Below are 27,899 nucleotides of genomic sequence, written 5' to 3'. Positions count from 1 at the left end.
TCACATGGTGCTAACATGTCATGTGATTGTTAATGAGTATGACTATGACTGTGAGGAGGTCCATCACATGGTGCTAACATGTCATGTGACTATTAATGAGTATGACTTTGACTGTGAGGAGGTCCATCTCACATGGTGCTAACATGTCATGTGATTGTTAATGAGTATGACTATGACTGTGAGGAGGTCCATCACATGGTGATAACATGTCATGTGACTATTAATGAGTATGACTATGATTGTGAAGAGGTCCCCTCATACCTGTACAAGTGTCGTTATCTATGTACCTGCTGCCTCCTAAATATGCATGTATAATCATTCATTTATGTGTAAGTAATTTCTGCATATCTGTGTAAGAGATGCCTCACAAATCTGTAGAATTTGCTGCCATCTTTTTCTGAAAGTACTGCTCCCTATATGTGCAAGTGCTGTCCCGTTAGTGTAGGTTCTGCCCCTATATCTGTATAAGTGCTGTCCCGTTAGTGTAGGTTCTGCCCCAATATCTGTATAAGTGCTGTCCCGTTAGTGTAGGATCTGCCCCTATATCTGTATAAGTGCTGTCCCGTTATTGTAGGTTCTGCCCCTATATCTGTATAAGTGCTGCCCCGCTAGTGTAGGTTCTGCCCCTAAATCTGTATAAGTGCTGTCCCGTCAGTGTAGGTTCTGCCCCTATATCTGTATAAGTGGTGTCCCGTTAGTGTAGGTTCTGCCCCTATATCTGAATAAGTGCTGTCCCGTTAGTGTAGGTTCTGCCCTTATATCTGTATAAGTGCTGTCCCGTTAGTGTAGGTTCTTCCCCTATATCTGTATAAGTGCTGTCCCGTTAGTTTAGGTTCTGCCCCTATCTCTCTATAAGTGCTGTCCCGTTAGTGTAGGTTCTGCCCCAATATCTGTATAAGTGCTGTCCCGTTAGTGTAGGATCTGCCCCTATATCTGTATAAGTGTTGTCCCGTTAGTGTAGGTTCTGCCCCTATATCTGAATAAGTGCTGTCCCGTTAGTGTAGGTTCTGCCCTTATATCTGTATAAGTGCTGTCCCGTTAGTGTAGGATCTGCCCCTATATCTGTATAAGTGCTGTCCCGTTAGCGTAGGTTCTGCCCCTATATCTGTATAAGTGCTGTCCCGTTAGCGTAGGTTCTGCCCCTATATCTGTATAAGTGCTGTCCCCTTAGTGTAGGTTCTGCCCCTATATCTGTATAAGTGCTGTCCCGTTAGCGTAGGTTCTGCCCCTATATCTGTATAAGTGCTGTCCCATAAGTGTAGGTTCTGGCCCTAAATCTGTATAAGTGCTGTCCCGTTAGTGTAGGTTCTTCCCCTATATCTGTATAAGTGCTGCCCCGTTAGTGTAGGTTCTGCCCCTTTATCTGTATAAGTGCTGTCCCGTAAGTGTAGGTTCTGCCCCTATATCTGTATAAGTGCTCTCCCGTTAGTGTAGGTTCTGCCCCTATATCTGTAGAAGTGCTGTCCCGTTAGTGTAGGTTCTGCCCCTTTATCTGTATAAGTGCTGTCCCGTAAGTGTAGGTTCTGCCCCTATATCTGTATAAGTGCTGTCCCGTTAGCGTAGGTTCTGCCCCTATATCTGTATAAGTGCTGTCCCGTAAGTGTAGGTTCTGCCCCTATATCTATATAAGTGCTGTCCCATAAGTGTAGGTTCTGCCCCTATATCTGTATAAGTGCTGTCCCGTTCGTGTAGGTTCTGCCCCTATATCTGTATAAGTGCGTCCCGTTAGTGTAGGTTCTGCCCCTATATCTGAATAAGTGCTGTCCCGATAGTGTAGCTTCTGCCTCTATATCTGTATAAGTGCTGTCCCGTTAGTGTAGGATCTGCCCCTATATCTGTATAAGTGCTGTCCCGTTCGTGTAGGTTCTGCCCCTATATCTGTATAAGTGCGTCCCGTTAGTGTAGGTTCTGCCCCTATATCTGTATAAGTGCTGTCCCGCTAGTGTAGGTTCTGCCCCTAAATCTGTATAAGTGCTGTCCCGTTAGTGTAGGTTCTGCCCCTATATCTGTATAAGTGCTGCCCCGTTAGTGTAGGTTCTGCCCCTTTATCTGTATAAGTGCTGCCCCATGTATCTGTATAAGTGCTGCCCCATTTATTAGCTCACCTGCCCGAAGGGCTAGTGAGCTTATGCCATGGCACGGCGGACGTCGTCCGTCCATCGTCCGTCCGTCGTTTGGCATCCGTCGTCCGTCTTCGTCTGTCAACTTTTCCTTTTAACGACTTCTTCTGAAGAATGGACAGGCCTACATTCATGATACTTGGGTGATAGCTTTGTTGGTAGGAGCCTGACAAAGTTTGAGAATGACAATGACCTTGACCTTCTTTCAAGGGCACAGGGGTCAAATATGTAAAAATTTCAAACGACTTCTTCTGAAGAACTAAATGGTATAGACTCTTCATATATGGCTGGTGGCTTCCTGGGATGGAGCCAGACAAAGTTTGAGAATGAAAATGGCCTTGGCGTACTTTCAAGGTAACAGCTGTCAATTATGTCAAACACTTTAAACGACTTCTTCTGAAGAACGAAAAGGTATAGAACCTTCATATTTGGCTGTTGCCTTCTTGAGATAGAGCCGGACAAAGTTGGAGAATGAAAATTACCTTGACCTTCTTTCAAGGTCACAGGTGTCAAATATGTCAAAAACATCAATCGGCTTCTTCTAAATAATCGAAAGCATAAAATTATAATATTTGGCTGGTGGCTTCCTGGGATAGAGCTCACCAAAGTTTGCGAATGAAAATGACTTCAGCCTACCTTAAAGGACAGAGATCAACAGCATTTTAATGGATTTGTTCTCAAGAACCAAATGGAATGGATTCATAAGATTTGGTTGATAACTTTTTGGGATAGAACTAACAAAGTATGAGAAGGAAAATGACATTGACCTACTTACAAGGTCACAGGGGAAAATATGTCAATTAACTTCTGAAGAAGAACCAAAAAGCATAGAATCATAATAATATTTGGCTAGTAGTTTCAACAGATGGAGCTGACAAAGTTTGCGAGGGAAATATGTGTAGTGCAATATAATATTGAATGAGAATATTTTGCTATGACTGCTTAAATATTCAGGCCCTCTGGGCCTCTTGTATAGGAAATATACATAATAGGACATATCTTCCAATGTTTTGAACGGAATTTGCTCATATTTCACACAAGTACTTATTAGGGGAGGAAGGTCTGCTGGTATAATTTTTGTGACCCTGTCCCCCCTGGGGGCTGGGTTTGGGGTGAAAAAGGAGGCGAATTTCAAAAATCTTCTTCTGCAGTTCCAGAAATGCTATTATCAAACACTACTCATAGTTGTAAAGGCCTTCAAATGGTTTATATACTTTGTGATTTTCATGTGCCCCAGGTCCCTCGTTTGCCTTTGGGGAGGGGGTAAAGTTTGGTATTGTTTATATAGACAATTCGACAAATGAACAGCCATCACATACTTTTTACCCAACTAATGTGCTAGTAATAGTAACAACCTTAATTATTTATGAATTATGAAGTCTCGATAGTAACGCTTCTAAGTTCTTACCCTACATGTCTGAAGTGGTTATTAATTGGCATTAAAGAGCAAATATAAATATTGTGCCATGATTGCTTAAATAACCAGGTAAGCGATAAAGGCCTCCTGGGCCTCTTGTCTGTATAAGTGCTGCCCCCTATGTCTGTGTAAGTGCTGCCCCCTATGTCTGTGTAAGTGCTGCCCCTATGTCTTTGTAAGTGACTCTCCTAAATCTGTGTAAGTGACTCCCCTATAGCTGTGTAAGTGCTGCCCCCTTTATCTGTAAGTGACTCCCCTAAATCTGTGTAGGTGCTGCCCCATTTATCTGTGGAAGTGCTGCCCCCTAAATCTGTGTAGGTGCTGGCCCCTATGTCTGTGTAAGTACTGCCCCCTATGTCTGTGTAAGTGTTGCTCCCTATGTCTGTGTAAGTGCTGCCCCCTTTGTATTTGTATGTGTTGCTCCCTATTTCTGTGTAAGTGCTGCCCCCTATGTATTTGTATGTGCTCCCCCAGTATCTGTTTATGTGCTGCCCCCATATGTCTGTAAGTACTGCCCCGCTATTTGTGTGTGTAATACCCCTCTATTTGTGTGTGTCCTGCCCCTATTGTATCAGTGCCAAAACATTAATGTGATAATGTCAGAATAGAAATTGAGTGAAGGGAACATTACAGTACAAAATCTGCCACTCAACAACCAGGCGCCTGAACAACCATTTCCATCCCTTGTACTGCTCAGTCTTAAACGCATTGTTTGAAGCTTGTTGTACCCTTTGTTACCAAAATCAATATAAAAATGGCTGATGGAAGCCTCTCACCATCCTTTCTGCTGAAACCAATGTACAAAAGCTTGCCTGAAACTTTTACCATCCCTTGTACTGAGATCAATTCATAGAGGCTCACTTGAAGCCTCTTATCAGTCTTTGTAATGCAACACAAAAACTTGCTTGATAGGGTTAGGGTTTGTGATCTGCTTTGAGACCTACATAACAGGCTTGCTGGAAGCCAGCTTGTTATCATCCCTTGTACCGATGTTGATTCAGAGAGGCTTGCTGGAAGCTTGTCATCATCCCTTGTACTGATGTTGATTGAGATAGGCTTGCTGGAAGCTTGTCATCATCCCCTGTACTGATGTTGATTCAGAGAGGCTTGCTGGAAGCTTGTCATCATTCCTTGTACTGATGTTGATTCAGAGAGTTTTGCTGGAAGCTTGTTATCATCCCTTGTACTGATGTTGATTGAGAGAGGCTTGCTGGAAGCTTGTCATCATCCCTTGTTCTGATGTTGATTCAGACAGTTTTGCTGGAAGCTTGTCATCATCCTTTGTACTGATGTTGGTTCAGAGAGGCTTGCTGGAAGCTTGTCATCATCTCTTGTACTGATGTTGATTCAGAGAGGCTTGCTGGAAGCTTGTCATCATCCCTTGTACCGATGTTGATTCAGAGAGACTTGCTGGAAGCTTGTTATCATCTCTTGTACTGATGTTGATTCAGAGAGGCTTGCTGGAAACTTGTTATCATCCCTTGTACTGATGTTGATTCAGACAGTTTTGCTGGAAGCTTGTCATCATCCCTTGTACCGATGTTGATTCAGAGAGGCTTGCATGAAGCTTGTCATCATCCCTTGTACTGATGTTGATTCAGAGAGGCTTGCTGGAAGCTTGTCATCATCCCTTGTCCTGATGTTGATTCAGAGAGGCTTGCTGGAAAGTTGTTATCATCCCTTGTACTGATGTTGATTCAGACAGTTTTGCTGGAAGCTTGTCATCATCCATTGTACCGATGTTGATTCAGAGAGGCTTGCTGGGAGCTTGTCATCATCCCTTGTACTGATGTTGATTCAGAGAGTTTTGCTCATCCTTTGTGCTTAGACGAATGTACAAAGCTTTGCTTGGAGCATGTCCCCACTAGTGTTATAGATTCAGGCCTAAAGTATGTTTTCACTCGAGTATTGAGACCAATGTAAATACCTGTGTTGCTTACCTGTCCTTTGTACTTAGACTAAAATTTCAACAATGCTATGCCTGTAGGTTTGAAATCTCTGTTATGAAATCTGTTATGAATTGGTTCTGATTGCTTACGTTTTATACTGAGTCTATGACCACAGACCTTGTCATTTATTTTAGTCTTTTTTTTTTACAAATTTTTATACACTAGTTGTGATTTTGACAAGTCTGACTTGCTAACCATGGAATGTTCTGTGAATTGTGTTTGCTCAGTTGTGATAAGTCGACGTTGGCGTTAGTTGTGATAAGTTAGCGTTGCCGTTAGTTGTGATAAGTCAACGCTGCCGTTAGTTGTGATAAGTCGACGTTGGCGTTAGTTGTGATAAGTCAACGCTGCCGTTAGTTGTGATAAGTCGACGTTGGCGTTAGTTGTGATAAGTCGACGTTGCCGTTAGTTGTGATAAGTCGACGTTGCCGTTAGTTGTGATAAGTCGACGTTGGTGTTAGTTGTGATAAGTCGACGTTGGCGTTAGTTGTGATAAGTCGACGTTGCCGTTAGTTGTATGTAAGATGTACTGGTTGCCTCAACAGTGTTTAGTATTCTTTAGTTAGCTTCTAAGCTCTTTGTTATGTCCATTTTTTGTCCCTTTGGTGCCTGGGTGTCCTTGGTTGATTTCTGGCCTGGAGGGTGGCCTTTATACTGTGCCCAATTCTAGAATGTCGCACTTGTAGCTCACAATGCGCCTTTTTTGTCTAACATCTTTACTCCTACTACACAGCCTCGCTCACCTCAATACAGCCAGCTGAATAGCAGGACTGATGTAAAACCTCTCACCTCAATATGAACAGTCTTAAAAAACTGACTAATTCCAATTCTGACACAGTCCGATCAAATTTACAATATTTTCTCAGTGATACTTGGACCAAGTGATGACCTTGAAACTTGATCATGACCTTTGGTTTAAGGCATGACCTTGTGAATTAGTAAGGACTAAGTTTTGACCTTTGACTGGGTCATAACCTTAGGATTAAGTTATGACCTTGTAGCTGGGTCATGACCTTAACACTAGAGAGTGATATGGAGGTTTGCGATAGCTGCTGTAAAGATGAAGAAACAGACTTCCCTAATTGTACCCTATCATTATCATAATGCTGCATCCACTGTATCAACATTATGTCACGCTATGTATATAGTCACCAGCTCGACCAGAAATAGTAGTTTTATTGAAATCATTACTTCCTGAATGTATTAGATATTATATAAGTAACGTAGTCCTTTTTTTTTCATTTCACTTAATTTTTCCAGAGGAAGACAATGTGTATTACCTTATATAGTGAACTGATCCAAGTTTTGTTTTCTTCCTTTTTTTCTTGTTACATGCAATGAACATGTACTAGCGTGGCTGATTATCTAATTAACAAGTAAGATTTTATCTTATGTTTGGTCCAACCCCATGTTTCTTTCTCCTTAATCCTCGCTTACTGCATGCCTCCAAAACGATGTCTTCACTGGTCTGTTTAGTATGCCTGAAGCCCCATCCTCTGTGCATGTGAGCGATAGGTTTGTCCGTAGATCCCTGACATCAGAAAGTAAGTCATTAAATAACTTAGGAAAAACAAAGGAACCAGAGCAAGATTAGACAAGTGTATGTTACATAAAACAAGTTTACAAAAAAAAGGGTTTGGGTAAAATTTCACAGATCTGCAAGAATAAAAATTTAGGTAAAAAATATGTGTAAAATATGTCACAGATCTTAATAAAGATGTGGGTAAAATACCACAGATCTGGAGATAGGTTTGGATATATTGTCACAGATCTGGAGATAGCTTTGGATACATTGTCACAGATGTAAAGATGGTTTTGGATAACATTTCACAGATCTTGAGATAGATTTTGGTAAAATTCCACAGATCTTAAGATATATTTGTGTAAATTCCACAGATCTACAGATAGATTTTGATAACATTCCACAGATCTTGAGATAGGTTTGTGTAAAATTCCACAGATCTTGAGAAAGATTGTGGTAAAATTCCACAGATCTTGAGATAGATTTTGGTAAAATTCCACAGAGCTGGAGATAGATTTTGGTAAAATTCCACAGATCTTAAGATAGATTTGTGCAAAATTCCACAGATCTAAAAAGAGATATAGGTAAAAAGTCCACTGATCAAAAGGGGTATTTGGTGAAATTCCACAGATCTACAGATAGATTTTGGTAAAATTCCACAGATCTTGAGATAGAGTTTTGTAAAATTCCACAGATCTAAAAGGAGATTTGAGTAAAATGCAGTAGATCTGAAAGGAGATTTTGGTAAAATTCTACAGATGTTAAGATAGATTTTGGTAAAATTCCACAGATCTAAAAATAGATTTGGGTAAAATTCCACAGATCTAAAAATAGATTTGGGTAAAATTCCACAGATCTAAAAGTAGATTTGGGTAAAATTCCACAGATCTAAAAGTAGATTTTGGTAAAAGGCCATAGAGGTAAAGAAAGATATAGATAAAATGTCACAGATCTACAATAATCTATGTCACAGATCTACAATAATCTTTGTGTTGGACTGTTTGATTACTCTGTTTAAAGTTGTCATCTTTAATGCTGTATTGATTCCTCTCTTGTTGCATACTATGTTGGCCTTGTTTACTCTTTGTCATCTGTTTCAGTCTCTCGCTGAGTGATAACTGTTGTGGAGGCATTGTTTGTAGACTGCTTACTTCTTGCTATTCCTCACCCTTTTGTTGACGTGTTTGTCAGACCAGTAAATGCGTTTTGTTTGGTGAGACGAACATAGTCTACTTGTTCTTAGACATCATGTTTGGCCAAATGAAAATGATTAAAAACACTGATCAAAAGGCTACATTTAATTTAATGATATTGAGAAGAATTAGTTCTAGAAATGAGATACTAATTGGTGAGTGCTCTTACTGATCGGATAAACACCATGGCCAACAGGCAACCATCTTGGATTTTGATAGTGAAGGTTTGTTATCACTATTTCTCAAAAGGTACCAGAGCGATCTTTCTAAAATTGTATATGTAGGTTCCCCTTGGTCCCTAGTTGTGCAGGGCAACTTTTGAGACTGATCAGGTATAGAAAATGGCCGATAGGCCACCATCTTGGATTGTGACAGTAAAGGTTTGTTATCACTTTTTCTCAGGAATTATTAGAGGGATCTTTCTCAAATTTGTTATTTAGGCTCCCCTAGGTCTGTTGTTGCACATGTTAAATTTTGAGAATGTACAGATAAACATTGTTGGCCAACAGGCAGCCATCTTGGATTTTGATATTGAAGGTTTGTTATCGCTATTTCTCAGGCAGTACTGGAGGGATATTTCTCAAATTTTATATGTAGATTCCCCTTGGTCCCTTGTTGTGCAGGTCAACTTTTGAGACTGATCAGAGAAACAAAATGGCCGACAGGCAGCCATTTTGGATTTTGAAAGTGAATGTTTGTTAAATCTGTTTCTCAATAAGTCGGGCAGAGATCTTTCTCAAATTTGATATGTAGGTTCCCCTTGATCCGTCGTTGTGCATGCTATATTTTGAGACTGATCATAAAAAAAAATGACTAAACGAAGAACTAAACAGATCTTTCTCATATTGCAATGATCGATTCTATTTCTTTCACATTAAGTACTGTACTAGTAAATATATGAAATGACAAACTCACTTTGAAGGTTGTCTTTTATACACAGCAGTATTAAGTTTAGATCAAAAGTTACCTCAAGGTGCATTTACTGTTAACATGACTCGATCAAACAGATTACAGAAAAGAAGAGAAAAGATCGAACTGACAAAGAACTTATAAAGATGGTACAATGGTGGGCGCCAATATCCCTCTGGTATCTCTTGTTACAGTTGGAACTTAAATATATATATATATTAACAATGATAGTGTTTCACAAATACTGTGATGCCAGTATTTCTGTTAATAACCACCTGTTGGTGTGATGCCAGTATTTCTGTTAATAACCACAAATACTGTGATGCCAGTATTTCTGTTAATAACCACCTGTTGGTGTGATTAACTGCCTACAGTGCTACTACACAGCTCTCAAAAAGGATTTGAATATTTGTTGTTGTTGTTGGTGTTGTAAACATAATACTGATGACCTGTATAGGTAAGCTAATGATGAGTTATCCAGGTAAGGAGCTAATGATGAGTTATCCAGGTAAGGAGCTAATGATGAGTTATCCAGGTAAGTTTCCCAGTCTACATTGTCTATGTGAGTAGTTGATGAGCTAATGATGAGTTATCCAGGTGAGTTTCCCAGTCTACATTGTCTATGTGAGTAGTTGATGAGCTGATGATGAGTTATCCAGGTGAGTTTCCCAGTCTTAGTTGTCTGTGTTAGTAGTAGGTGAGCTGATGATGAGTTATCTAGGTGAGTTACCAGTCTATATTGTCTATGTTAGTAGTAGGTGAGCTAATGATGAGTTATCCAGGTAAGTTTCCCAGTCTTCATTGTCTATGTGAGTAGTAGGTGAGCTAATGATGAATTATCCAGGTGAGTTTCCCAGTCTACATTGTCTATGTGAGTAGTTGATGAGCTAATGATAAGTTATCCAGGTGAGTTTTCCAGTCTACATTGTCTATGTGAGTAGTAGGTGAGCTGATGATGAGTTATCCAGGTGAGTTTCCCAGTCTGCATTGTGTATGTGAGCAGTACGTGAGCTGATGATGAGTTATCCAGGTGAGTTTCCCAGTCTAAGTTGTGTATGTTAGTAGTAGGTGAGCTGATGATGAGTTATCCAGGTGAGTTTTCCAGTCTGCATTTGTATGTGAGTAGTAGGTGAGCTGATGATGAATTATACAGGTGAGTTTCCCAGTCTACATTGTCTGTGTTAGTAGTAGGTGAGCTGATGATGAGTTATCTAGGTGAGTTACCAGTCTATATTGTCTATGTTAGTAGTAGGTGAGCTGATGATGAGTTATCCAGGTGAGTTTCCCAGTCTACATTGTCTATGTTAGTAGTAGGTGAGCGGATGATGAGTTATCCAGGTGAGTTTCCCAGTCTAATTTGTGTATGTAAGTAGTAGGTGAGCTGATGATGAGTTATCCAGGTGAGTTTCCCAGTCTACATTGTGTATGTGAGTAGTAGGTGAGCTGATGATGAGTTATCCAGGTAAGTTTCCTAGTCTAAGTTGTCTATGTGAGTAGTAGGTGAGCTGATGATGAGTTATCCAGGTGAGTTTCCCAGTCTGCATTTTGTATGTGAGCAGTATGTGAGCTGATGATGAATTATCCAGGTGAGTTTCCCAGTCTCAGTTGTCTGTGTTAGTAGTAGGTGAGCTGATGATGAGTTATCCAGGTGAGTTTCCCAGTCTAAGTTGTCTATGTGAGCAGTACGTGAGCTGAAGATGAGTTATCCAGGTGAGTTTCCCAGTCTACATTTTCTATTTGAGTAGTAGGTGAGCTGATGATGAGTTATCCAGGTGAGTTTCCCAGTCTAAGTTGTCTATGTTAGTAGTAGGTGAGCTGATGATGAATTATCCAGGTGAGTTACCAGTTATTAAGCTGCCTGTTAAGGTGAGTTGTCGAGGTAAGTTAGAAGGTGAGGTGTTGTAGAGTGTTGGTGTATTGTTTCTGCCTCGCTTTGTCTCCAGTAAATCGGTATTGTACCTCAGCTCTCTCTTGGTATGTCTGTCTCACAGTGAGATGCATGTCCTTCTCTTTTTTGACATTGTTCTGGATTTATATCTGTTTCTGTGCTTTTGGAAAGAATTTCGTTTCTAAAGGTTTGATGTATTCTTTGTAAAAGATATTTTTTATGAATTTGAGCCTATTTCCAAAGTGTGCGCTGGTTAAATGTTGTTTTAATTTGTGGTCTTTGTTTAATGATAATATAGTTTGAACATTAAGAATAAATTGCATTATGCTTTTCTATTATTTATGTTATTATAATGCATGTGCCATCAAATAGTTGATGTTTACATTCAAATGCATTGTGTATCTAATTGAAAAGGAATATTTTGATACAAACAGAGGTCAAGAGTAAGATGAAAAGTAAAAATAAATGTAAAGGTATTAAGATGTTGACCAAAACAGTAAGGTCAGTGTTGAGATCTTGACATATGAATATTTACCTGAAATCCTCACACCTGAGATTGGATAATGTAAACAGATTTCAGCTGATTGTGATGCCTGCACACTGATTGAGAGAGTTGTACTTGTTGTTTATTAGGTAACAGTAACATGTGATGATTTAATTTCTGATTGAGAAAATTGGTATACAGGGTGGCCTGTCAGAGAGAATTGGTCTGTAGAGTGATCTATCTGAGAAAATTGGTATACAGGGTGACCTGTCTGAGAGAATTGGTATATAGAGTGACCTGTCAGAGAGAATTGGTATACAGGGTGACCTGTCTGAGATAATTGGTATACAGGGTGACCTGTCTGAGATAATTGGTATATAGAGTGACCTGTCAGAGAGAATTGGTATATAGAGTGATCTATCTGAGAAAATTGGTATACAGGGTGATCTGTCTGAGAGAATTGGTATACAGGGTGGCCTTTCAGAGAGAATTGGTATACAGAGTGATCTATCTGAGAAAATTGGTATACAGGGGGACCTGTCTGAGAGAATTGGTATACAGGGAGGCCTGTCAGACAGAATTGGTATATAGAGTGACCTGTCAGAGAGAATTGGTATATAGAGTGATCTATTTGAGAAAATTGGTATACAGGGTGACCTGTCTGAGATAATTGGTATACAGGGTGACCTGTCTGAGATAATTGGTATACAGGGTGACCTGTCTGAGATAATTGGTATACAGGGTGACCTGTCTGAGATAATTGGTATACAGGGTGACCTGTCTGAGATAATTGGTATACAGGGTGACCTGTCTGAGATAATTGGTATACAGGGTGACCTGTCTGAGATAATTGGTATACAGGGTGACCTGTCTGAGATAATTGGTATACAGGGTGACCTGTCTGAGATAATTGGTATACAGGGTGACCTGTCTGAGATAATTGGTATACAGGGTGACCTGTCTGAGATAATTGGTATACAGGGTGACCTGTCTGAGATAATTGGTATACAGGGTGACCTGTCTGAGATAATTGGTATACAGGGTGACCTGTCTGAGATAATTGGTATACAGGGTGACCTGTCTGAGATAATTGGTATACAGGGTGACCTGTCTGAGATAATTGGTATACAGGGTGACCTGTCTGAGATAATTGGTATACAGGGTGACCTGTCTGAGATAATTGGTATACAGGGTGACCTGTCTGAGATAATTGGTATACAGGGTGACCTGTCTGAGATAATTGGTATACAGGGTGACCTGTCTGAGATAATTGGTATACAGGGTGACCTGTCTGAGATAATTGGTATACAGGGTGACCTGTCTGAGATAATTGGTATACAGGGTGACCTGTCTGAGATAATTGGTATACAGGGTGACCTGTCTGAGATAATTGGTATACAGGGTGACCTGTCTGAGAGAATTGGTATATAGAGTGACCTGTCAGAGAGAATTGGTATATAGAGTGATCTATCTGAGAAAATTGGTATACAGGGTGACCTGTCTGAGAAAATTGGTACACAGGGTGACCTGTCTGAGAGAATTGGTATACAGGGTGATCTGTCTGAGATAATTGGTATACAGGGTGACCTGTCTTAGATAATTGGTATACAGGGTGGCCTGTCTGAGATAATTGGTATACAGGGTGACCTGTCTGAGAGAATTGGTTCACATGGTGGCCTGTCTGAGATAATTGGTATAAAGGGTGACCTGTCTGAGATAATTGGTATACAGGGTGACCTGTCTGAGATAATTGGTATAAAGGGTGACCTGTCTGAGATAATTGGTATACAGGGTGGCCTGCCTGGGATAATTGGTAACAGGGTGACCTCTCTGAGATAATTGGTATACAGGGTGACCTGTCTGAGAGAATTGGTTCACATGGGGGCCTGTCTGAGATAATTGGTATAAAGGGTGACCTGTCTGAGAAAATTGGTATACAGGGTGGCCTGTCTGAGATAGTTGGTATATAGAGTGACCTGTCAGAGAGAATTGGTACACAGGGTGACCTGTCTGAGATTATTGGTATACAGGGTGGCCTGCCTGAGATAATTGGTAACAGGGTGACCTCTCTGAGATAATTGGTATACAGGGTGACCTGTCTGAGAGAATTGGTTCACATGGTGACCTGTCTGAGATAATTGGTATAAAGGGTGACCTGTCTGAGATAATTGGTACACAGGGTGACCTGTCTGAGATAATTGGTATACAGGGTGGCCTGCCTGAGATAATTGGTAACAGGGTGACCTCTCTGAGATAATTGGTATACAGGGTGACCTGTCTGAGATAATTGGTAAACAGGGTGACCTGTCTGAGATAATTGGTATACAGGGAGGCCTGTCTGAGATAATTGGTATACAGGGTGGCCTGTCTTAGATAATTAGGATACAGGGTGACCTGTCTGAGAGAATTGGTTACAGGGTGATCTGTCTGAGATAATTGGTATACAGGGTGACCTCTCTGAGATAATTGGTATACAGCGTGACCTGTCTGAGAGACTTGGTTACAGGGTGCTCTGTCTGAGATAATTGGTATACAGGGTGGCCTTCCTGAGATAATTGGTAACAGGGTGACCTCTCTGAGATAATTGGTATACAGCGTGACCTGTCTGAGAGACTTGGTTACAGGGTGCTCTGTCTGAGATAATTGGTATACAGGGTGTCCTGTTTGAGAGAATTGGTATACAGGGTGGCCTGTCTGAGAGAATTGGTATACAGGGTGACCTGTCTGAGATAGTTGGTATATAGAGTGACCTGTCAGAGAGAATTGGTACACAGGGTGACCTGTCTGAGATTATTGGTATACAGGGTGGCCTGCCTGAGATAATTGGTAACAGGGTGACCTCTCTGAGATAATTGGTACACAGGGTGACCTCTCTGAGATAATTGGTACACAGGGTGACCTCTCTGAGATAATTGGTATACAGCGTGACCTGTCTGAGAGACTTGGTTACAGGGTGCTCTGTCTGAGATAATTGGTATACAGGGTGGCCTTCCTGAGATAATTGGTAACAGGGTGACCTCTCTGAGATAATTGGTATACAGGGTGACCTCTCTGAGATAATTGGTATACAGGGGGACCTGTCTGAGATAATTCGTATACAGGGTGATCTGTCTGAGATAATCGGTACACAGTGTGACCTGTCTGAGATAATTGGTATACAGGGTGACCTGTCTGAGATAGTTGGTATATAGAGTGACCTGTCAGAGAGAATTGGTACACAGGTTGACCTGTCTGAGATAATTGGTATACAGGGCGATCTGTCTGAGATAATTGGTATACAGGGGGACCTGTCTGAGATAATTCGTATACAGGGTGATCTGTCTGAGATAATTGGTACACAGTGTGACCTGTCTGAGATAATTGGTAAACAGGGTGACCTGTCTGAGATAATTGGTATACAGGGGGACCTGTCTGAGATAATTGGTATACAGGGTGATCTGTCTGAGATAATTGGTACACAGGGTGATCTGTCTGAGAAAACTAGTATACAGGGTGGCCTGTCAGAGAGAATTGGTATACAGGGTGACCTGTCTGAGAGTACTGGTATACAGGGTGATCTGTCTGAGAGAATTGGTATACAGGGTGACCTGTCTGAGAGAATTGATATTCAGGTTGACCTGTCTGAGAGAATTGGTGTACAGGGTGACCTGTCAGAGATAATTGGTTAACAGGGTGACCTGTCCGAGAGAATTGGTAAACAGGGGGATCTGTCTGAGATAATTGGTATACAGGGTGACCTGCCATAGAGATAAGGTTTACTTTGATAATGGCCCTAGCGCAAATGATTCTTTGCGCTTGTGTGAAATTAAAATCCAGGATATATTTATATCCTCGTAAAATGGATAATAATAGAAACACAGGATCAAAATCTACATTTAAACATGACTTGGGATTTATGTTTGTTTTTGAAGTTGAATTTAAGAAGTTGACAATTGCAGGATGCTTGCGATGGAAAATGCTCATGGCTGCTACAGCTGCTGTCATTGTGGCGATGGAACTTAGTATTGATTGTCAGGAAGTACGGTGCCAAGTCCAAGAAAAAATACATTTATATATCACATTTCTTTCTACGTCCACAAAAATCAATATCCAATTAAAATTTAGCATGTGCTTGGCCCACCAAAAATGCATCTTCTTTGAAGAGACATGTTTGTTAGTAATGGTAGCTTTTGGCTGTTAACTGATATGTTTATTTAACTCAAGTCAACAGCAAAATAGAGGAAAAGGTATGAAGGCAAAGATTCCAATACGAAAGTTAAACCTACTAAAACTTTAATGTTTGTTGTGGTAAATATCCAGATACAACTATGCATGCTTGTCTTATTCTTCAGAGTTACCTACTTGTAACACTTGTCAGAGATTCCTATTCGTTATACTTGTCAGAGATTCCTATTCGTTATACTTGTCAGAGATTCCTACTTGTTATACTTGTCAGAGCTACCTATTTGTTACATTTGTCAGAGTTACCTACTTGTAACACTTGTCAGAGATTCCTATTAGTTATACTTGTCAGAGATTCCCATTTGTTACACTTGTCAGAGATTCCTATTTGTAACACTTGTCAGAGTTACCTACTTGTAACACTTGTCAGAGATACCTATTTGTTACACTTGTCAGAGATACCTATTTGTTATACTTGTCAGAGATTCCTATTTGTTACACTTGTCAGAGCAACCTACTTGTTATACTTGTCAGAGCTACCTACAGTTGTGGGATCGTACAACATTACATTATGTGCGGTGTGCGCTCAATGTGTGCACGGTGTGTGAATGATGTGTGCACGATGGGCGAACGATAAAAAGCTGGACGATCATTGCTTGCGCACATCTGTGCGCACAATGGACGGATGTTGTTCGATAACAATCGTGGTTGGTGTAAATTAAGGAATGCATTAACAATTTATACGGTTTCATGTTTAAGCATTTAAACTTGATGTTTACGTATGTTTCTATATTCTAGCAACATCTATAAACCTATCTTTCTGTCTATACATTCTTATATTTAGAAATTGTATTTTCTGTGTTTTTAAACAAACTTAATCGACACATGTAAAATTACAACACAATCCCATATACAGGTAAACATAACCACTTTGTACATGTACCTGGACCGTAGTTTTATCCCCACCTGGGGCACTTACATAACTAGTCGGGTAAGGCAGGGTGTGTGAAAAGCCAGGTGAAGGGGAGCTATAGGCAAACGAATGCAAATAACAAATACTATTCATTACGGTCAAATGGTATCGCATATCAGCTCTGTGTGTCAGGCACTGGTCAGGTAAAACTCTGGACACTCATAAATTTGTTATTTACCTGTTCTGTTACCTTGGAGCCAAACCCATTCTTGACAGCCTTAACGGTCGCTGTAATACTGTGTTAAACACGCATTGTGAAATTGTATAATCTTGATTATTGTGATGAGAAATTACAGATATATACACAGTGTACATTATCGCATACAAGCCTTCCGTATTTTTGTCATTCCGTAATTTTGATCTACAAATGATACCAAATCACACAGTTGTGCGGAAACAAGTGCACAACGGGGTGAACGATTGCTAAATCGCACAGTTGTGCGCACCATGTGTGGACGATGTGCGGACGGTGTGTGAACGATGTATGCACGGTGTGTGCACGCTGTTTTTGATGCGTTGTGCGGTCCCACACCTGTATTTGTTATACTTGTCGGAGCTTCCTATTTGTTATACTTGTTAGAGCAACCTATTTGTTATACTTGTCAGAGCAACCTATTTGTTACACTTGTCAGAGCTACCTATTTGTTATACTTGTCAGAGATTCCTGTTTATTACACTTGTCAGAGCTACCTATTTGTTATGCTTGTCAGAGCTACCTACTTGTAATACTTGTCAGAGTGCGCACCATGTGTGGACGACTTGTCAGAGATTCCTATTTGTTACACTTGTCAGTTACCTATTTGTTACACTTGTCAGAGTAACCTATTTGCTACACTTGTCAGAGCTACCTATCTGTTACACTTGTCAGAGCTACCTATTTGTTATACTTGTCAGAACACTTGTCAGTTACCTATTTCTTGTCAGAGATTCCTATTTGTTACACTTGTCAGTTACCTATTTGTTACACTTGTCAGAGTAACCTATTTGCTACACTTGTCAGAGCTATCTAGCTATTTGTTATAATTGTCAGTGCTACATAATTGTTATACTTGTCAGAGCTATACCTATTTGTTATACTTGTCAGAGATTCCAATTGGTTACACTTGTCAGAGCAACCTATCTGTTACACCTGACAAAGCTACCTATATGTTATACTTGTCAGAGCTACCTATATGTTATACCTGAGAGAGCTACCTATATGTTATACCTGACAGAGCTACCTATATGTTATACTTGTCAGAGCTACCTATATGTTATACTTGTCAGAGCTACCTATATGTTATACCTGACAGAGCTACCTATATGTTATACCTGACAGAGCTACCTATATGTTATACCTGTCAGAGCTACCTATATGTTATACCTGACAGAGCTACCTATGTTATACCTGACAGATCTACCTATATGTTATACTTGTCAGAGCTACCTATCTGTTATACTTGTCAGAGCTACCTATATGTTATACCTGACAGAGCTACCTATCTGTTACACTTGTCAGAGCTACCTATATGTTATACTTGTCAGAGCTACCTATATGTTATACCTGTCAGAGCTACCTATATGTTATACCTGTCTGAGCTACCTATATGTTATACCTGACAGAGCTACCTATATGTTATACTTGTCAGAGCTACCTATCTGTTACACCTGACAGAGCTACCTATATGTTATACCTGACAGAGCTTCCTATATGTTATACCTGACAGAGCTACCTATATATTATACTTGTCAGAGCTACCTATATGTTATACCTGACAGAGGTACCTATATGTTATACTTGTCAGAGCTACCTATATGTTATCCCTGTCAGAGCTAGAGCTACCTATATGTTATACCTGTCAGAGCTAGAGCTACCTATACGTTATACCTGTCAGAGCTACCTATATGTTATACCAGACAGAGCTACCTATATGTTATACTTGTCAGAGCTACCTATATGTTACACTTGTCAGAGCTACCTATATGTTATCCTTGTCAGAGCTACCTATATGTTACACTTGTCAGAGGTACCTATATGTTATACTTGTCAGAGCTACCTATATGTTATCCCTGTCAGAGCTAGAGCTACCTATATGTTATACCGGTCAGAGCTACCTATATGTTATACCTGTCTGAGCTACCTATATGTTATACCGGACAGAGCTACCTATATGTTATACCTGACAGAGCTACCTATATATTATACTTGTCAGAGCTACCTATATGTTATCCCTGTCAGAGCTAGAGCTACCTATATGTTATACCTGTCAGAGCTAGAGCTACCTATACGTTATACCTGTCAGAGCTACCTATATGTTATACCTCACAGAGCTACCTATATGTTATACCTGACAGAGCTTCCTATATGTTATACTTGTCAGAGCTACCTATATTTTATACTTGTCAGAGCTACCTATATGTTATACCTGACAGAGCTACATATATGTTATACCTGACAGAGCTACCTATATGTTATCCTATATGTTATACCTGTCAGAGCTACCTATATGCTATACCTGTCTGAGCTACCTATATGTTATACCTGACAGAGCTACCTATCTGTTACACTTGTCAGAGCTACCTATTTGTTATACTTGTCAGAGCTACCTATATGTTATACCTGTCAGATCTACCTATATGTTATACCTGTCTGAGCTACCTATATGTTATACTTGACAGAGCTACCTATATGTTATACCTGTCAGAGCTAGAGCTACCTATATGTTATACCGGTCAGAGCTACCTATATGTTATACCTGTCTGAGCTACCTATATGTTATACCTGACAGAGCTACATATATGTTATACCTGACAGAGCTACCTATATGTTATCCTTGTCAGAGCTACCTATATGTTACACTTGTCAGAGCTACCTATATGTTATACCTGTCAGAGATAGAGCTACCTATATGTTATACCTGTCAGAGCTACCTATATGTTATACCTCACAGAGCTACCTATATGTTATACCTGACAGAGCTACCTATCTGTTACACTTGTCAGAGCTACCTATATGTTATACCTGTCAGAGATAGAGCTACCTATATGTTATACCTGTCAGAGCTAGAGCTACCTATATGTTATACCTGTCAGAGCTACCTATCTGTTATACCTGTCTGAGCTACCTATATGTTATACCGGACAGAGCTACCTATATGTTATACCTGACAGAGCTACCTATATGTTATACCAGAGATTACCTATTCAAAGTTTTAGTTGTTTCTTTTAACTGTGTGTCTATTTTTGAATGAAGGCCAAGGGAGACAATCTATTTGGAAATCTTAACCTCTCCTTTAACTTGTTGAAGTTACATATTCCATCTCCTAACACAAAAATAGACAATTTAAACTGGAAACTGTACACTTTTAATAAAGATCCAATGGAGACTGTCTATACTGTGGCAATAGTCTCTTTAGAGGCCATAACATGAGACAATCCTGACTTAATACTGATCCTTGTTTGATTCATCCAGTATATCAAGACACTTTGTGTTGTCAAAGCTGTGCCTTCCCAAACAGGTGATAATGGATGCCATCTTAAGACACAGTAAAACAAGTGTAAAAACTGTATCCCCACCTACAGTTGTGGGATCGCACAACGTTACACGATGTGCGGAGGGCGCACAGTGTGTGCACGGTGTGTGAACGATGTGCGAACGATGAAAAAATCGACAATCATTGCTTGCGCACATTGTGCGCACGATGGACGAACGTTGTGCGAAAACAATCGTGGTTGGTGTAAATTGAGGAATGCCTTAACAATATATACGGTTTCGTGTTTAAACATACAAACTTGATTTTTAAGTATGTGCTATATATATACTAGCTGCATCTATAAGCTTATCCTTAGATTTTATCTCTATACTTTCCTGAATTTAGAAATGGTGTTTTCGGTGTTTTTTGAACGACCTTAATCGACATGTAAAATTATAGCACAGTTCCCGTATACAGGTAAACATACCATGTAGCCACTTTGTACATGAACCTTGACCGTACTTGTCCCTGCTCGGGGCACTTACGTAACTCTTTGGGGTGTGAAAATCCAGGTGAAGGGGATCTATAAGCCAAACCGAAGGCAAATAGCAAATACTAATTGGCCAGTTGTGTTTTCATAACGGTCATACGGATTCACACATCAGCTATATGTGTCAGGCGCAGGCCAGGTAAAACTTTGGTCACTCATCAAAATGTTATTTACCTGTTCTGTTACCTAGGAGCCAAACCCATTCTTGACATTCTGTAATACTGTGTAACATGACCTGTAAACTTGTACATAATCTTAATTATTGTGATGAGAAATCACAGTAATATATACAGTGTTTGTACATTATTGCATACGAGCCTTCCTGTTTATTAGGGATACGGGTGCCCTATAGTAATCACTCTGTCTGTCTGTCTGTCCACAAATTTTGTTCCTGGCTGATAACTTTGATATTTATTGACCGTTGTACATGAAACTTGGTCAAGATGTTCAGTTCACAAAAATACACATTGAGGTAAAAAGTCAAGTTCAAAGGTCAAGGTCATTAGGTTCAAAGGTCAAGGTCAAATTTTGCATATTTCCACTGATGAACATTTTGTTATGACATGATGAAGCAAAAATGATCAGAATTAAACAAGGAGTCAACCTGACCAACAGTCAAGGTCATTGGGTCAATGGTCAAGTTTAAATTTTGTATCTTTTCACTGGTGAACATTTTGGTATGACACTTTGAAACAATGTTGCTCAGAATTAAACAAGGAGTCAATTGACCAAAGGTCAAAGTCATTGGATCAAAGGTGAACGTTAAATTTTGTTATGACATTATGCAGCGATGTTGGTCAGAATTAAACAAGGATTCAATTGACCAAAGGTCAAGGTCACTGGGTCAAAGGCCACGGTCAAATTTTGTATCTTTTTCCTGATGAAAATTTTGTTATGACTTTATGTCGCAAAGTTGGTCGGATTTTAATGCAAAGAGTCAACTGACCTAAGGTCAAGGTCACTCGATCAAAGGTCAATTTAGGTTTTTTTGCTGGTGAACATTTCATTATGACACTTTGAAGCAATGTTTGTGGGACTTAAACAAGGAGTCATTTGACCAAAGGGCAAGGTCACAGGGTCAAAAGGGCAAGGTCACTGGGTCAAAGGTTAAGGTCAAATTTTGTATCTTTTCACTAATGAACATTTTGTTATGATATTATGAAGCATAGTTGGTCGGAATTAAAGAATAAGTCCACTGACCAAAGATCAGGGTCGCTGGGTTAATGGTCAAGGTCATTTGGGTCCAAAGGTCAAAGACAAAGTGGATCTCTGACTTTAACCCTGGCTTTTGATGGAGGAGGTATATAAGGTGAAATAAAACAAATCAAAGCTAATAAATGAGTATTGCACCGGTATTTACATTTCTGTTAGCCCAGCAAATATGGAGGTGGAAGGAAACAAGATTCACATCAAAGTACATGTAAAATGTATATTTTGCTTCCTTGCGATTCTTTTTGAAGTCCAAAGGTCAAACGTCAAGCTCAGCTATATGGGCAGATTGCTTCTTGATGATTATGGGGGATATATTGCCACAAGACGGGGCCCTTACTGACCTGTCAGTGTTTAGTTTCATTTCGTAATATTGATCAACAAATTGTACCTAATCGCACAGTTGTGCGGAGAGTAGCACACGACGGGGCGAACGATTGTTAAATCGCACAGTTGTGCGAACCATGTGTGGACCATTTGTGGACAGTGTGTGAACGATGTATGCACGGTGTGCACACGCTATTTTTGGTGCGTTGTGCGGTCCCACTACTGTACCTCTAGACATGAGCCTCAAGATATGCAAATCTGTAAAAGGCTCTGATATGCGTTTGAATGATTCCTAAACATCCTATTGTGACAGATGTACTCATTGATTGACAGAGATGTCAGTAAAACTATCTTTATTATGAGAATCCTATCTCAGTTTGACGTTAGGCCAAGGTAGATAATTTGTTATGTGGGAGCTCTCTGCTTTCCATTCACTGTTTGCAGCAGGTCTATGTACACAGCTTCAGTGTAACACAGTGATATCAGAGAATTGGCTGGGTATTAATGGCTTAAATGATGGAGGCATATTGAATGGGAGCAAGTTAACTGCAGGACCGAGTAGGAGACCAAATGACCTAGCTGCTTTTCCCTGTCAGGTGCCATGACTAGTTTACTTTGACTTCTAGCCAGCAGCGCAAATATTTATGTTTTGCCCATTGGTGCTGTAAGCAGTAAGACATTATGGTGTGATATCGGTGAAACAGCTTACACTGAAATGGTACAAACCTACCTCACACATTTCTGTGTGGTACTGGTGATACAGCTAACACTGACATGATACAAACCAACCTCACACGTTTCTGTGTGGTACCGGTGATACAGCTAACACTGACATTATACAAACCAACCTCACACGTTTCTGTGTGGTACCTGTGATACAGCTAACACTGACATGATACAAACCTACCTCACACGTTTCTGTGTGGCACCAGTGATACAGCAAACACTGACATGATACAAACCTACCTCACACGTTTCTGTGTGGTACCGGTGATACAGCTAACACTGACATGATACAAACCAACCTCACACGTTTCTGTGTGGTACCATTGATACAGCTAACACTGACATGATACAAACCAACCTCACACGTTTCTGTGTGGCACCAGTGATACAGCTAACACTGCCATGATACAAACCTACCTCACACATTTCTGTGTGGTACCGGTGATACAGCTAACACTGACATGATACAAACCAACCTCACACGTTTCCGTGTGGCACCAGTGATACAGCTAACACTGCCATGATACAAGCCTACCTCACACATTTCTGTGTGGTACCGGTGATACAGCTAACACTGAAATGGTACAAACCTACCTCACACCTTGCCTACTTGTTGTAAAGTTTATACCATAGTGTTGTTGATATAGAGTTAATACCCGAGGGTTATTGCTGTAGAGTTAATACCCTAGGGTTGTTGCTGTAGAGTTAATACCCTAGGGTTGTTGATGTAGTGTTTATACCCTAGAGTTGTTGCTGTAGAGGTAATACCCTAGAGTTGTAGCTGTAGAGTTAATACCCTAGAGTTGTTGCTGTAGAGTTAATACCCTACGGTTGTTGCTGTAGTGTTTATACCCTAGAGTTGTTGTTGTAGAGTTAATACCTAGGGTTGTTGCTGTAGTGTTAATACCCTAGGGTTGTTGCTGTAGAGTTAATACCCTACGGTTGTTGCTGTAGAGTTAATACCCTAGAGTTCTTGATGTAGTGTTTATACCCTAAAGTTGTTGTTGTAGAGTTAATACCTAGGGTTGTTGATGAAGTGTTTATACCCTAGAGTTTTTGTTGTAGAGTTAATACCCTAGGGTTATTGATGTAGTGCTTATACCCTAGAGTTGTTGTTGTAGAGTTAATACCTAGGGTTGTTGCTGTAGTGTTAATACCCTAGGGTTGTTGCTGTAGAGTTAATACCCTACGGTTGTTGCTGTAGAGTTAATACCCTAGAGTTGTTGCTGTAGAGTTAATACCCTACGGTTGTTGCTGTAGAGTTAATACCCTAGAGTTGTTGCTGTAGAGTTAATACCCTAGAGTTGTTGCTGTAGAGTTAATACCCTAGAGTTGTTGCTGTAGAGTTAATACCCTAGAGTTGTTGCTGTAGAGTTAATACCCTAGAGTTGTTGCTGTAGAGTTAATACCCTAGAGTTGTTGCTGTAGAGTTAATACCCTAGAGTTGTTGCTGTAGAGTTAATACCCTAGAGTTGTTGCTGTAGAGTTAATACCCTAGAGTTGTTGCTGTAGAGTTAATACCCTAGAGTTGTTGCTGTAGAGTTAATACCCTAGAGTTGTTGCTGTAGAGTTAATACCCTAGAGTTGTTGCTGTAGAGTTAATACCCTAGAGTTGTTGCTGTAGAGTTAATACCCTAGAGTTGTTGCTGTAGAGTTAATACCCTAGAGTTGTTGCTGTAGAGTTAATACCCTAGAGTTGTTGCTGTAGAGTTAATACCCTAGAGTTGTTGCTGTAGAGTTAATACCCTAGAGTTGTTGCTGTAGAGTTAATACCCTAGAGTTGTTGCTGTAGAGTTAATACCCTAGAGTTGTTGCTGTAGAGTTAATACCCTAGAGTTGTTGCTGTAGAGTTAATACCCTAGAGTTGTTGCTGTAGAGTTAATACCCTAGAGTTGTTGCTGTAGAGTTAATACCCTAGAGTTGTTGCTGTAGAGTTAATACCCTAGAGTTGTTGCTGTAGAGTTAATACCCTAGAGTTGTTGCTGTAGAGTTAATACCCTAGAGTTGTTGCTGTAGAGTTAATACCCTAGAGTTGTTGCTGTAGAGTTAATACCCTAGAGTTGTTGCTGTAGAGTTAATACCCTAGAGTTGTTGCTGTAGAGTTAATACCCTAGAGTTGTTGCTGTAGAGTTAATACCCTAGAGTTGTTGCTGTAGAGTTAATACCCTAGAGTTGTTGCTGTAGAGTTAATACCCTAGAGTTGTTGCTGTAGAGTTAATACCCTAGAGTTGTTGCTGTAGAGTTAATACCCTAGAGTTGTTGCTGTAGAGTTAATACCCTAGAGTTGTTGCTGTAGAGTTAATACCCTAGAGTTGTTGCTGTAGAGTTAATACCCTAGAGTTGTTGCTGTAGAGTTAATACCCTAGAGTTGTTGCTGTAGAGTTAATACCCTAGAGTTGTTGCTGTAGAGTTAATACCCTAGAGTTGTTGCTGTAGAGTTAATACCCTAGAGTTGTTGCTGTAGAGTTAATACCCTAGAGTTGTTGCTGTAGAGTTAATACCCTAGAGTTGTTGCTGTAGAGTTAATACCCTAGAGTTGTTGCTGTAGAGTTAATACCCTAGAGTTGTTGCTGTAGAGTTAATACCCTAGAGTTGTTGCTGTAGAGTTAATACCCTAGAGTTGTTGCTGTAGAGTTAATACCCTAGAGTTGTTGCTGTAGAGTTAATACCCTAGAGTTGTTGCTGTAGAGTTAATACCCTAGAGTTGTTGCTGTAGAGTTAATACCCTAGAGTTGTTGCTGTAGAGTTAATACCCTAGAGTTGTTGCTGTAGAGTTAATACCCTAGAGTTGTTGCTGTAGAGTTAATACCCTAGAGTTGTTGCTGTAGAGTTAATACCCTAGAGTTGTTGCTGTAGAGTTAATACCCTAGAGTTGTTGCTGTAGAGTTAATACCCTAGAGTTGTTGCTGTAGAGTTAATACCCTAGAGTTGTTGCTGTAGAGTTAATACCCTAGAGTTGTTGCTGTAGAGTTAATACCCTAGGGTTGTTGCTGTAGAGTTAATACCCTAGAGTTGTTGCTGTAGAGTTAATACCCTAGGGTTGTTGCTGTAGAGTTAATACCCTACGGTTGTTGCTGTAGAGTCAATACCCTACGGTTGTTACTGTAGAGTTAATACCCTGCGGTTGTTACTGTAGAGTTAATATCCTAGGGTTGTTGCTGTAGAGTTAATACCCTAGGGTTGTTGCTGTAGAGTTAATACCCTAGGGTTGTTGCTGTAGAGTTAATACCCTAGGGTTGTTGCTGTAGAGTTAATACCCTAGGGTTGTTGCTGTAGAGTTAATACCCTAGGGTTGTTGCTGTAGAGTTAATACCCTAGGGTTGTTGCTGTAGAGTTAATACCCTAGGGTTGTTGCTGTAGAGTTAATACCCTAGGGTTGTTGCTGTAGAGTTAATACCCTAGGGTTGTTGCTGTAGAGTTAATACCCTAGGGTTGTTGCTGTAGAGTTAATACCCTAGGGTTGTTGCTGTAGAGTTAATACCCTAGGGTTGTTGCTGTAGAGTTAATACCCTAGGGTTGTTGCTGTAGAGTTAATACCCTAGGGTTGTTGCTGTAGAGTTAATACCCTAGGGTTGTTGCTGTAGAGTTAATACCCTAGGGTTGTTGCTGTAGAGTTAATACCCTAGGGTTGTTGCTGTAGAGTTAATACCCTAGGGTTGTTGCTGTAGAGTTAATACCCTAGGGTTGTTGCTGTAGAGTTAATACCCTACGGTTGTTGCTGTAGAGTCAATACCCTACGGTTGTTACTGTAGAGTTAATATCCTTGGGTTGTTGCTGTAGAGTTAATACCCCAGGGTTGTTGCTGTAGAGTTAATACCCTACGGTTGTTGCTGTAGAGTTTATACCCTAGGGTTGCTGCTGTAGAGTTAATACCCTACAGTTGTTGCTGTAGAGTTTATACCCTAGGGTTGTTGCTGTAGAGTTAATACCCTAGGGTCGTTGCTGTAGAGTTAATACTCTAGGGTTGTTGCTGTTGAGAACAGTATTGTTCCAATCTTCCCCCAGGGTTATAGCTGTAGAGAAGTACATTTAGTACAGTTCGAGTCTCCTTTTGGCACCAGGGCCATCTGTGTATTGCTCTGATAAACAATACCAGCATTTCATCTAACGTTTGAAATTCCAAGGAAGTTAATTAAATATTCAACCTAGTTCATACAGGATTTTCCAAAGATTACCAGCCAAATTAAACAAACAACTCTCATTGGCTTAGGATCCTCTGTTTTTTTGTGTTGATAGTCATTATTCCTAGCAAAAGGATATCCAATTAAATTATCATCCCAAATTATGTGATAATGTAATAACATAAACTTTGGCAACTGAAACCCAACAGAGCATTTTTGTATTGATTGCTTTTTAACAGTGAAAAAAATATGTCATAAAGGTAAGGAATTCTTTAGTTTCTGCTTTGAACCCTGATTCTGGTTGTTTTCCTGATGTTAGTTAGATAAAGCTAGGGATAGATTTTAACCATAAATCGGTCCGGGAATTAGGGCCAGGGATAAAGACAGATTCAGGGGCAGGCTTCAATATATTGACAGGCTAAATATCACCCAGGAATTAGGGCCAGGGATAAAGACAGAGTTAGGGGAAGGCGTCTATATATTGACACGCTAAATATCACCCGGGAATTAGGGCCAGGGATAAAGACAGAGTCAGGGGAAGGCGTCTATATATTGACAGGCTAAATATCACCCAGGAATTAGGGCCAGGGATAAAGACAGAGTAAGGGGAAGGCGTCTATATATTGACAGGCTAAATATCACCCGGGAATTAGGGCCAGGGATAAAGACAGAGTTAGGGGAAGGCATCTATATATTGACACGCTAAATATCACCCAGGAATTAGGGCCAGAGATAAAGACAGAGTAAGGGGAAGGCGTCTATATATTCACAGGCTAAATATCATCTGAGAATTAGGGCCAGAGATAAAGACAGAGTTAGGGGAAGGCTTCTATATATTGACAGGCTAAATATCACCCGGGAATTAGGGCCAGAGATAAAGACAGAGTTAGGGGAAGGC

General features: G+C 40.2%; 1 protein-coding gene across 1 annotated transcript in view; it reads left to right on the top strand.

The window, feature by feature from the left end:
- Positions 1 to 6,843: 6,843 nt before the first annotated feature.
- Positions 6,844 to 27,899, top strand: part of LOC110458789 (voltage-dependent T-type calcium channel subunit alpha-1H-like) — a 140,891-nt gene continuing 119,835 nt past the window's right edge. Inside the window, exon 1 of the mRNA XM_021510697.1 lies at positions 6,844 to 6,862. The gene's annotated coding sequence lies outside the window, so the exon portion shown is untranslated. The remainder of the gene's footprint in view (positions 6,863 to 27,899) is intronic.

Source organism: Mizuhopecten yessoensis, unplaced genomic scaffold, assembly GCF_002113885.1.
Source record: "Mizuhopecten yessoensis strain PY_sf001 unplaced genomic scaffold, ASM211388v2 scaffold9787, whole genome shotgun sequence".
NCBI classification, from domain to species: domain Eukaryota; kingdom Metazoa; phylum Mollusca; class Bivalvia; order Pectinida; family Pectinidae; genus Mizuhopecten; species Mizuhopecten yessoensis.
Note: the sequence above shows the minus strand (reverse complement) of the source record. Positions and strands in the feature narration are given on the sequence as shown.